Raw genomic sequence first — 12,159 nt, 5'->3', positions numbered from 1 at the left:
TTTAGTTTTCTGTGTGCTGAAGTTGTTTAGTAAATTTCGTTCTTTAGTTTTATACTGGCATTTCTTATTGTTTCTAGTAAAATATTTCAGTAAAATTTTCATTCAGTGTTTTCACTTAGTTTGGTGTTCCAGTAGCTGTTTGAATTTTTTGGTTTTAGCTAATAATTTTGAGAAGTTTTGTTGGTATTGGTATTAGCTGTGGTGTAGTAGTATTAAACAAGTAGTTGCTTTCTTAGTAGGCAGAGAATTTGCAGACCATTAATGTTAGTTCTATAAATAGTTCTACTGGTGTAACTGAACTTTGGTAACATAGACGTATAGTTTTTTTTTTTTCAGTAACTGTAAAATTTTACCATGAGTAAGAAGTGTGGGCTCTGTTGTAGGCTTGTGAGTAGTGGGTTACGGTGTGGGATTTGTTCAAAATATTTTCATTGGGGGGAATGCAGTGGGGAAACCAGTGGTCATTTTAGTGAGATCCTCACCTGGGATTGCAAAATCTTTCAAAGAAATAAGTTGATAGAGGAACAGGAGCGTAAGATCTGTGCCCTTTAGGTGCAGTTAAAATGCGCAAAGGAGGAGTTAGATAGGTTGAGGAGGGTGAAGGGTGGTGGGGAATGGGAACTGGCAGTTGGTGAGAAGGCAGCTACGAAGAGGAGGTATTCAGACAGTTTTACTTTGCGTACATGCAATAGATTTGATCAATTGTCAGAGTTGAGTGGAGAGGAGGCTTGCGTTGCTGTAAATGTAGGGAACATGTACCAGTCCTCAGCAATTAGGAGGCCTAGGTTAGTTGCAAAGTGTAACAGAAAGAAGTAGGTTCTGCTGCTAGGTAGTTCCCACGGTAGAGGTGTGGGCCAGCAGTTGCATGAAGTGTTGGGGAGTGAGTATCAGCATTGTGAAGCCTAGTGCAGGGCTGGCTCAAGTGACTGACAGCATAGGGGAGTTATGTAAGAATTTTAAGGAGGATCAGGTAGTGATAGTGGGTGGAGCAGGGAACAGTCTTGATATGGACAGGGAATATGATGTAAGTGGTGAGCTGGTACAGATAGCTACTCAAACTGATGGTACTAATGTGCATTTTGTGCAACTGTTACAGCGTCATGATCGGCCTCAACTTATTGCAGCTGTTAGGAGCGTTCACGTGGGGCTGGGGAGGGCGCTGATGGCAGAGGGCATGCGTCACATCTCAGGGGTGTCAGTTGGGCCTATCAGTAGATCGGGTACTACGCAGGGCCTGCACCTCAATACGTATGGGAAGGGGAGGCTGGCTAAGCTTATAGGTGACAGTGTAGTGGGTGGTGGTGGTGGTGGTGGTGGTGGTGGTGGTGGTGGTGTCACTCATGGAAAAAATCCTGTAGTAATTGGTGTTAGAGCTGCACCATTTTTAGAATGAAGTCAGCTGATGAGTATACCTGCTTAGAGGAAGTCCCTCTGACTAAGGGATCACCTTCTGAGGATGTAATGTTTCCAAGTAGAGAAGGAATTTGCATATTTAATCAAAATATAAGAGGTATTAGAGATAACATTAGTGAACAGCTTATAGTTGTTGACTCTGAAATTATTGGTATATCAGAGCACCACTTAAATAATTTGACAATTCCTTTACCAAGATACAGATTAGCTGGCTGCTTCCCAACGAGTTCCTTGCGGGGGGGGGGGGGGGGGGGGGGGAGTGGCTATGTACATAAAAAACAGCATTCCATTTGAATCAATAGACGTATCATGACACTGCACTGAACGGATGTTTGAATGTTGTGCAGTGGCAGTTGAAATTAGTGAAACTAAACTTCTAATTGTTGTTGTTTATAGGTCCCCTAACTCCAACTTCAGAGCATTTCTGCTCAAGCTAGAGAGGTTTCTTGATTCACTTTGTAGGAAGTACCAGAAACTAGTTATATGTGATGACTTCAATATAAATTTTGTAGATGATTGCGCAAAAAAAAAAAAAAAAAAAAAAAAAAAAAAAAAAAAAAAAAAAAAAAAAAAAAAAAAAAAAGGATGTTTGTAGATCTCCTAAATTCGTATGATCTGATTCAGACTGTGGTTTCTTTCAACTAGGGTGCAGGGGAAGAGCAGCACAGCCATAGACAATATTTTTGTTCATACTTCGTTACTAGATGGGCTTTCTGTTAGTAATGGCGTGAATGGCCTTTCAGACCATGTTGCAGAAATTTTAACACTAAAAGGCTTTTGTACTCAAACCAATGTCATAATTTAATTACAAACTATGTAGGAAAGTTAATCCCTCAGCAACAGAGAGTTTTTTACACATTACAAACAGCGTTGTAAGGTGATTAAAAATATTATTAGGAAGGCAAAGAGGATGTGGTATGCAAATAGAATAGCTAATTCACAGGGTAAAATTAAAACCATATGGTCAGTTGTGGATGAAGTCTCGGGTCAGCAGCACAAGGTCAGCGATATAAAGTCAGTTCGCAGTAAAAATATTTCTGTTATTGATAAATCAGATATACGTACAGTATTTAACAATAATTTTCTGAGCATTGCTGTTGAAATAAATAAAATTTTTGTTTCTACAGGAAATCATATAACTTTCTTGGCAAATGCCTTTCCAAGATTGATGTCTGAAATACTTCTCTGTGATACAGACAAGAGGGAGATTGAGTCAATAATTAAATCACTGAAGACTAAGGACTCTCATAGTTATGATGGTGTGTCTAGCAGAATATTAAAGTACTGTGCTGCACATGTTAGCCCTGTATTTAGTCATATTTGTAATTTTTCCTTTAGGAATGGTCAGTTTCCTGAGCGATTATAGTACACAGTAGTAGAGCCGCTTTATAAAAAGGGAGAAAGGGATAATGTAGATAATTTCAAACCTATTTCTATGGCATCGGTGTTTGCAAAAGTTATTAAAAAAGCTGTGTATGTAAGGATAATTCATCATTTTATATCACATGATTTGCTATCAAATGTACAGTTTGGTTTTAGAAGTCATTTAACAACTGAGAATGCTATATTCTCTTTCCTCTGTGAGGTACTGGATGGGTTAAGCAAAAGGTTTCGAACGCTTGGCAAATTTTTTTTTTATTTAACTAAGGCATTTGATTGTGTTGATCACAAAATATTGCTCCAGAAGTTGGACCATTACGGAATACGGGGTGTAGCTCACAATTAGTTCACCTCTTACTTTAGCAACGGGCAGCAAATGGTCATTATTCACAATGTTGATAACAGCTGTGATGTAGGGTCTGATTGGGATACTGTCAAGTGGAGGGTGTCCCAGGGATCAGTGTTGGGGACACTCCTGTTCCTTACTTATATGAATGATATGCCCTCTAGTATTATGGGTAATTCTAAAATATTTCTGTTTGCTGATGACACTAGCTTGGTAGTAAAGGGTGTTGTGTGCAACATTGGTTCGGTTTCAAATAGTGCAGTACATGACCTAAGTTCATGGCTTGTAGAAAGTAAACTAATGCTAAATCACAGTAAGATTCAGTTTTTACAGTTTCTAATGCACAATTCAACAAAACTTGACGTTTTAATTTCACAGAATGGGCATATGATTAGTGAAACTGAACAGTTCAAATTTCTAGGAGTTCAGACAGATAGTAAGCTGTCGTGGAAAGCCCACGTTTAGGATCTTGTTCAAAGACTTAATACTGCCATTTTTACTATTTGAACGGTATCAGGAATGAGTGATCGTTCGACAGCAAAATTAGTCTACTTTGTTTATTTTAATACACATATGTAGTATGGTATTATATTTTGGGGTAACTCTTCCCATTCTAAAAGGATAGTTTTGGCTCAGAAATGGGCAGTTCGAGCAATAAGTGGTGTAAGTTCATGAACCTCTTGTTGACCTCTGTTCACGAGTCTAGGTATTTTGACACTGGCCTCTCAATATGTACCTTACTGTCGTTTCTTGTTACCAATATTAGCTTATTCCCATGAATAAGCAGCTTCCACTCGGTTAATACTCAGCAGAAACCAACCTAAATTGGCATCAGAGTTCCTTAACTCCTCTGCAAAAAGGTGTGCAGTATACTGCTGCATCCATTTTCAATAAGCTGCCACTCAAATTCAAAAATCTTAGCAGTAGTATTGGAGGGCAGCGTGGAGGGTAAAAATTGTAGAGGGAGACCAAGAGGTGAATAGGTGAATACACTAAGCAGATTCAGAAGGGTATAGGTTGCAGTAGGTACTGGGAGACGAAGAAGCTTGCACAGGATAGAGCAGCATGGAGAGCTGCATCAAACCAGTCTCAGGTCTGAAGACCACAACAACAGCAGTAATCCACATGCTTTTTAATTGCAACTGAAGAGTTTCCTCATCAGTCACTCCTTCTATTATGTCAAGGAGTTCCTTGAAAAATTAAGCAGATTTTTATTGTATTTCTGACAGCGTTTACTTAAACTGATGGACTGATATTTTTCAGGTTCATGAACATTTATTTTTATCTGTTATTACTTTTATGTTGCAATTTCATGCATTGACATGTTCCATGACCTTGGAGATTTACTCCCCAATTTGGTCCTATGGAACTTGACGTGTAAAAAAAATAAATAAATAACATGTAGGAGGTCAGCAATCCATTGCAGCTCAATCAATACTTTATTGTAGATCTAGATTTCAGCTACAGAATAGCTACCATCAAAAAATTGCTCTGAGCACTATGGGACTCAACTGCTGTGGTCATCAGTCCCCTAGAAAAATGGTTCAAATGGCTCTGAGCACTATGGGACTCAACTGCTGTGGTCATTAGTCCCCTAGAACTTAGAACTACTTAAACCTAACTAACCTAAGGACATCACACACATCCATGCCCGAGGCAGGATTCGAACCTGCGACCGTAGCAGTCGCACGGTTCCGGACGGCGCACCTAGAACCGCGAGAAGTCCCCTAGAACTTAGAACTACTTAAACCTAACTAACCTAACATCACACGTGCCTAGAAGCGCGAGTGGTAAATATATAAGAAATACAATATTGCAGTTATGTAGATCTGGGGATTTCATGGTAACTAACATACCATCAGAAGCGAGTCATGTACACTAAAAAAGCTTGTAACAGAACATGTTGTTACGTCACCTTAACATGTATATAGCTTAATTAAAACTGAAGTTGCTGTTTACTGACTTATGCAACCAGCCACAGTGTATGTCATTGAGGGTGAACAGCACCCTCTATCCACTGGTATGTATAACCAGTGTTCAAACAAATTTAGTATTATAAAACTTAAGTATACAAATAACAATGACAGTAAAATAACAATTTTGCGTTAAATAAAGTACAAGTTAAAGTAAGCAGATGTAATGATTTAACATAAAAATGCACAGATCCTGATGCAAAAAATGTGAATTAAAATTAATGATAAAACTTTTAAAAAAATCCTTAACCTTGGTTGAAAGCTCAGTGTTATCAGATGACAATTATCTTTTATTTTATTTTACAATGTCTTGTACTAAATGACAAAATTCACACACTAACAGACCATGTAATAAGATCATACAAACTTGAGAGTCATGGCTGTTGAATGATATGTCTTAAAATAAAACTCCCTACAAATGTTTCTTGAGAATTCTATGAAACACATAATGGCCTGAATTGATGCTAATAATATTATTGTATATGATACTGACAACAGTCACAAGAAAAATGTGCTGCTTTTGCAGTTGCAAATGTGAAGAGTTCATTATGAGAAAATTTTTATTCAGTAGCAGATGATTAGTGACGATTTGTATAGGCTGCATTTTGAGTTGGCAGTGCTTGTAACTCCTTCAATGTTTGACCTTTTGTTTGTGGTTGTAAGGGAAACATTGAATAAGATAGTGAATGAAGCAAGGCTGAGATTAGTAGGTCAGTCTGCTGATGCTAGTGCACATAGTGAACCAAAAGTTAGTTTTTACCGTAAGGTGCTAAATCTGACAAACATCTGCTGGCCAGGAAAATGTTGATGAGAGAGGAGGACCTTTCAGCAAAGTTACTAGAAAATACCTGAATTCTTTAAAGAAACACTTCCTGTACAATCACCAATATTCAGTCAAGAACAGTTATGAATTATCCAGTACATTCATGATATAACGGAAACTGCAGATTTGAAAATTGTCTCTTTGGGCATAGCAATCATGTGTACTACTGTATTGCTGGGCAGCACTTTTGAAATTATTAGGAACAAAACAGGCTATCTTAGAATAAGATTTATGAGGTTATGATCTGCTGTCTTTAAATTTGTTGATGGACTGAGTGTGGCAAGTTCCATTTCTGACCAGCTAGCCAATATTTTTATTAATTACCTTGAAAACACGTTTTTCTCTTGAAAATCGCAGATTGGCAGAAAAGGTAATTGATTATTTTAGATATATTGATGACACACTTTTGTTAATAAAATACAAATATGACATCAACAATACATCTGTCACAAAGTTTACATGACGAAATCAAACTTAACTGTGAAGTGGAAACTAATATATTTTATATTTGGATTTTTGGAGTGAAAATGGGAAACACGGCTTTGGTATTTTCCAGTAAAACACTTGCAATAATAGTGTTGTAGACTTTCTTCTCTATCTCTTCTATCAACCCTATCTGGTACGGATCCCACACTGTTGAGCAGTATTCAAGCAGTGGGCGAACAAGTGTAGTGTAACCTACTTCCTTTGTTTTCGATTGCATTTCCTTAGGATTCTTCCAATGAATCTCAGTCTGGCATCTGCTTTACCGACGATCAACTTTATATGATCATTCCATTTTAAATCACTCCTAATGCGTACTCCCAGATAATTTATGGAATTAACTGCTTCCAGTTGCTGACCTGCTATTTTGTAGCTAAATGATAAGGGATCTATCTTTCTACGTATTCGCAGCACATTACACTTGTCTACACTGAGATTCAATTGCCATTCCCTGCACCATGCGTCAATTCGCTGCAGATCCTCCAACATTTCAGTACAATTTTCCATTGTTGCAACCTCTCGATACACCACGGCATCATCTGCAAAAAGCCTGAGTGAACTTCCGATGTCATCCACCGGGTCATTTATGTATATTGTGAATAGCAAACGGTCCTATGACACTCCCCTGCGGCACACCTGAAATCACTCTTACTTCGGAAGACTTCTCTCCATTGAGAATGACATGCTGCGTTCTGTTATCTAGGAACTCCTCAATCCAATCACACAATTGGTCTGATAGTCCGTATGCTCTTACTTTGTTCATTAACATATTGCAAAGGTGAATATTATCCACAGTATCATGTGAGTAATATTTACACACATTAAAAAAAGTTTTAAATCACCTCGGCTCCAAGAGTTCTGGAACCAGTACAGAAAATTGGAATAGAGATCAACATAAACATCATTTCTGCCCCTTTTTATTGTTCATGAAAACCACACATTGTGTGTTGTACCACCAGACAGTGAGACCTCCAGAGGTGGTGGTCCAAATTGCTGTACACACCGGTACCTCTAATACCCAGTAGCATGTCCTCTTGCATTGATGCATGCCTGCATTCATTGTGGCATACTATTCACAAGTTCATCAAGGCATTGTTGGTCAAGACTGTCCCACTCCTCAATGGCAATTCAGTGTAGATCGCACAGTGTGGTTGGTGGGTCACATCATTCATAAACAGCCATTGTCAATCCATCTCAGGCATGTTCAATAGGGTTCATGTCTGGAAAACATGCTGGCCGCTCCAGTCGAGCGATATCATTATCCTGAAGGAAGTCATTCACAAGATGTGCACGATGGGGGCACGAACTGTCGACCATGAAGATGAATGCCTCGCCAATATGCTGCTGATATGGTTGCCTACCGGTCAGAGGATGGCATTCACATTTCGTATAGCCGTTACAGCGCCTTCCATGACCATCAGCGGTGTACATCGGCCCCACATAATGCCACGCCAAACCAGCAGGGAACCTCAACCTTGCTGCACACGCTGGACAGTGTGTCTAAGGCATTCCGCCTGACCAGGTTGCCTCCAAACATTGTCTCCAACGATTGTCTGGTTGAAGGCATATGCGACACTCATTGGTGAAGAGAACTTGTTACCTACCCTGAGCGGTCTATTTGGTATGTTGTTGGGCCCATCTGTACTGCGCTGCATGGTGTCGTGGTTGAAAAAAGATGGACCTCGCCATGGACGTCAGGAGTGAAGTTGCACATCATGCGGCCTATTGCGCACAGTTTGAGTCGTAACACGACGTCCTGTGGCTGCACAAAGAGCATTATTTAACAAGGTGACATTGCTGTTAGGGTCCCTCCGAGCCATAAGCCATAGGTAGCGGTCATCCACTGTAGTAGTAGTCTTTGGGCAAAATGAGCGAGGCATGTCACCGACAGTTCCTGTCTCTCTGTATCTCCTGCATGTCCGAACATCGCTTTGGTTCATTCCACCTCGACACCTCTCTTGTTGAGAGCCCTGTCTGGCACAAAGTAACAAGGTGGACGCAATCGAAACGCTATATTGACCATCTAGGCAGCGTTGAACTACAGACAACACAAGCCGTGTACCTTCTTCCTGGTGGAATGACTGGAACTGATCGGCTGTCAGACCCCTTCCGTCTAATAGGCGCTGCTCATGCATGGATGTTTACATCTTTGGGCAGTTTTAGTGACAACTCTGAACAGTCAAAGGGCCTGGTCTATGATACAGTATCCACGGGCAACGTCTATCTTCAGGAATTCTGGGAACAGGGGTGACGAAAAACTTTTTTTGATGTGTGTATAAAAAAACTGAAGTTAAAAGTAAAAAAGGAGTTACACCCATTGTGAGCAGTAAAGTAAAAGACAGCAACAGCAAATATATTTGTTTAACATACTGTGGTACAATTAGTATGAAAGTGCCATCAGTTTTTAAAAAGCATAAAACTATAGTCTAATTTTTGACCACAAATATAACCTTGGTTGAAGCTTAATTGCTAACACTGACAAAAGAAGTATTTGTCATGAGTCAGTTGTTTATAAATTATAATGTCCAGACTGTGATGCTGGGTTATGTGTGCAAACTGGAAGATGATGTTAAGTGAGATTTAGTGAACATGAAGCGTTGGGAAAAAAGGATAAGTACAAAATCTCATTTTTCTGCCTGCCTGACTGTATGTGGACACAGTGTTCCAAATATGACATCACATTTGATGTTGCTGCTTAGAAGTGAGAGCACATTTTTTAGATCTCCAAGATAAGATTGAAATTTTTTGTCACCTGAGGTCTTCTGCAAAATTAGCTCATTTTTGCTGTAACCATTGACATTATCATAGACAATAATGTTATTAACATCAATTCAGGCCATTATGCATTTCACAGAATTCTCAACAAACATTTTATAGAAAGTTTTATTGTATGTCGTGTCACTCGACACCCATAACTTCAAGTTCATTATGACCTCATTACGTGGTGTGACAATGTGTGCATTTTGATATTTAGTACAAGACATTGCAAAATAAAATAAAAGATAATAATTGTGATCCAATTACACCAAGCTTTCGGGTTACTGGAAGCATATCATTCCACCCGTCTGTTTTGATCCGTGACGTAATGGTGGTGGTGTCTGTGACGTCACTATGTCACGTTGTTTTTGAATTGGTTGTGTTTATGGATATTATGTTGTATTTGATGGTGCCCTCTGGTGGGAGGTGTGGCTGTGCTGTGTTCCACATGTTGTATTGAGTTCATCTGAGTTCTGGTTGTCATCGTGCTAACATTGTTTTGAGTTTAGGTAGTTGGTGGAGTAATGTGGGTGCATCTTTGTGCACATGTGCGTGCGTACATACATGCATGCATGTGTGCGTGTGGTGGTCAACCCATGCGGTATTGCTGGTGGCTTTTGTCGGTAAGTAATTTTTGCTTTGGTTTTATTCTATAGTAATTTTGATGTGTTGTCTGTTGAGTATTTATGGTATGTAGGTTGTGTTTTAATTAATGTTGTGGATATCGGGTAATTGTGGTTTTGAGTTATAAGGGTTTTTTGTCCTACTTTTCAGAGGTGTAGGTGTTGATGTTTTTGGTATTGATAGCTGCACTTGAGCTATATGGTCAAGGGAAATGTCCGATTCCACCTTTCAAAGATGTGGGTGTTGTTTTTTTTGGGATCGAGAACTGCAGTTGACCTACACAAGTCAAGGGAAATGTCCAATTCCTGGGGTTTTGTTGGTTGAGCAGAATGTTGTAATTTAAATTTTTTTTATGTTATTTGATTTACGATGGTGCTGTGTAATGACGTCACAGAGACCATATTGTATATGCTGTAACTAGCCGTTTCTGCCATATTGATGGCATCATGGGTCAAGCTTTCAATCATGATTTTTTGAAAACATTTTAACATTAATTTTAATTCACATTTGTTGCATCAGGTTCACTGTATTGTTCCATTAGCCATTGCCAGTGATTACCTTACCTTGTAATTTCTTTTATGCAAAATTGTTATTTTACTGTATATGCTATCTGTCTATTTTAATTTAATAAACTGATTATACACGTCATTGGCTAGAGAGCATTGTTCATCCTATATAATGTGCATTTTGGCTGGTTGTACAGCTGCCTCAGCTTCAACTAAGCTATATATGTACTGAGGTTGTGTAACAACTTGTGCAGTTATAAGATTTTTCAGCCCACGTGACTCACTTGAAATGGTATGTTCCTTATTATAAAGTCCCCAGTTCTGTTTTACTGTGATACCAATTCTGTTTTTGTCATTCAATGTCCAGTTCCTTTTTAATTCTTATATTTTTGCTATTCTATAGCTGATATCTAGATCTGCAATGAAGTACTGCTTGAGTTGAGAGACTGACTGCTGATTTCCTTCCTGTTTTGCATTATATGGTTTATAGGATGAATCCTACAAGTGAACATTACATAGTGTTTTCATTGAAGCTCTCAACACCTTAAGCATCTTTCTGTGATTCTCTTCTACAACCACAATATTCATAGTCTTTCATAGCAGCTGAATTTCTCATTAGGCCTATACACTACATGCACATTATATGGTGGATGTTTAATGAAACTAATACTGTACAGAAATCTGATACCGGTATCTGGAATTTTCCACAATTTTCCGAAAACGTATAAATAATTGTCTACGCACGAAAAGCTATAATTATTTGTATTTTACCCAGGAAAATTAAACCGTGCTGCCAAAAGTTGTGGCACAATAAGCTGTCACACTTTTTTCTAGGAAAATTATGAACGCTCATAAACGTCTTTAAAAAAAACGATTAACTTCAAACCGGTTGTAGTTTTATTATCGAAGCAATTAGTTGGGCTACAAATCTCTTAACCGATTCTTATCTATAATCAGTCTTGAGATAGCTTGTACAAAAATGGGGTAAGCAACGTTACACAATATATTTGAAGAAAGAAAAAAGTTCCCGGGGCAGAATTTAAGCTTAAACTAATGGCATTCCCATTAAAGCGCTGTCTATATTCTATAAAATAATGTGTAAATGTGGCAAAAATATTACATTTTTGCTAATAATGTGTATGTTCGTCGCCTGATTTGCTGGAGCAACTATCTTCGAAACTTATCAGTTTACGCTTATCGGGGAATCACAGCCCTGTGATATTCACACATGTCGGTATTTGTCGTAATAGTGAAATAACGTATATATACACATTTTTTGGTACCGGTATGTAAACTTGTTGACATTTTTTGTGTCATTTCGCTCTGCAGCTAGCGGAATGCGGGGTGGGAAACAGCGTACCAACGTCGTTTTCTCCCGTCATACTAAGGCACTTTATCGTAAGAACTTCACACTTTCAAGCGAATTTTTCGTTCATTACCTTGCTTGAGATTCGAGCCCGAGAACAACTTTACAAACGGGGCTAAATGTAAATTAATGTATCACATGTCAATGACTGATTTCTTTTCATCTTCGAAACACAGCTTCAGATCACCAAATTGGATGAAATATTTAAGTTCAGCAGAATTCATCAGTTGACACGATCCAAAAAACACCTATGTTTATTTTCGTCACACCAAAGACATTGCTTCACACACAGTCACAGGTCATAGCGGTTGCTCTACCAATCGCTAAAAACGACGTTCTCAATTATCATTATTGTATCTGCATCTATAGTATAAATATTCTATAAACCTCCGCGATTTGTATTGCACTGTGTATTTCCATTCTCTTCAGGGTAGAGTGTGAACTAATTTCTTCCATTTACACTGTCCGTGTTCTTAAACAGGAAGTAT

The 12,159-nt window shown here is 38.6% G+C and overlaps 1 protein-coding gene across 3 annotated transcripts in view; it reads right to left on the bottom strand.

The window, feature by feature from the left end:
- LOC126335478 (tRNA 2'-phosphotransferase 1) overlaps positions 1–11,959 on the bottom strand; it is a 103,652-nt gene extending 91,693 nt beyond the window's left edge. For all 3 annotated transcript variants that reach the window (XR_007564882.1, XR_007564881.1, XM_049998796.1), the window contains exon 1: positions 11,745–11,959. The gene's annotated coding sequence lies outside the window, so the exon portion shown is untranslated. The remainder of the gene's footprint in view (positions 1–11,744) is intronic.
- Positions 11,960–12,159: the final 200 nt, after the last annotated feature.

Source organism: Schistocerca gregaria, chromosome 2 (genome assembly GCF_023897955.1).
Source record: "Schistocerca gregaria isolate iqSchGreg1 chromosome 2, iqSchGreg1.2, whole genome shotgun sequence".
Taxonomy (NCBI): Eukaryota; Metazoa; Arthropoda; class Insecta; order Orthoptera; family Acrididae; genus Schistocerca; species Schistocerca gregaria.
Note: the sequence above shows the minus strand (reverse complement) of the source record. Positions and strands in the feature narration are given on the sequence as shown.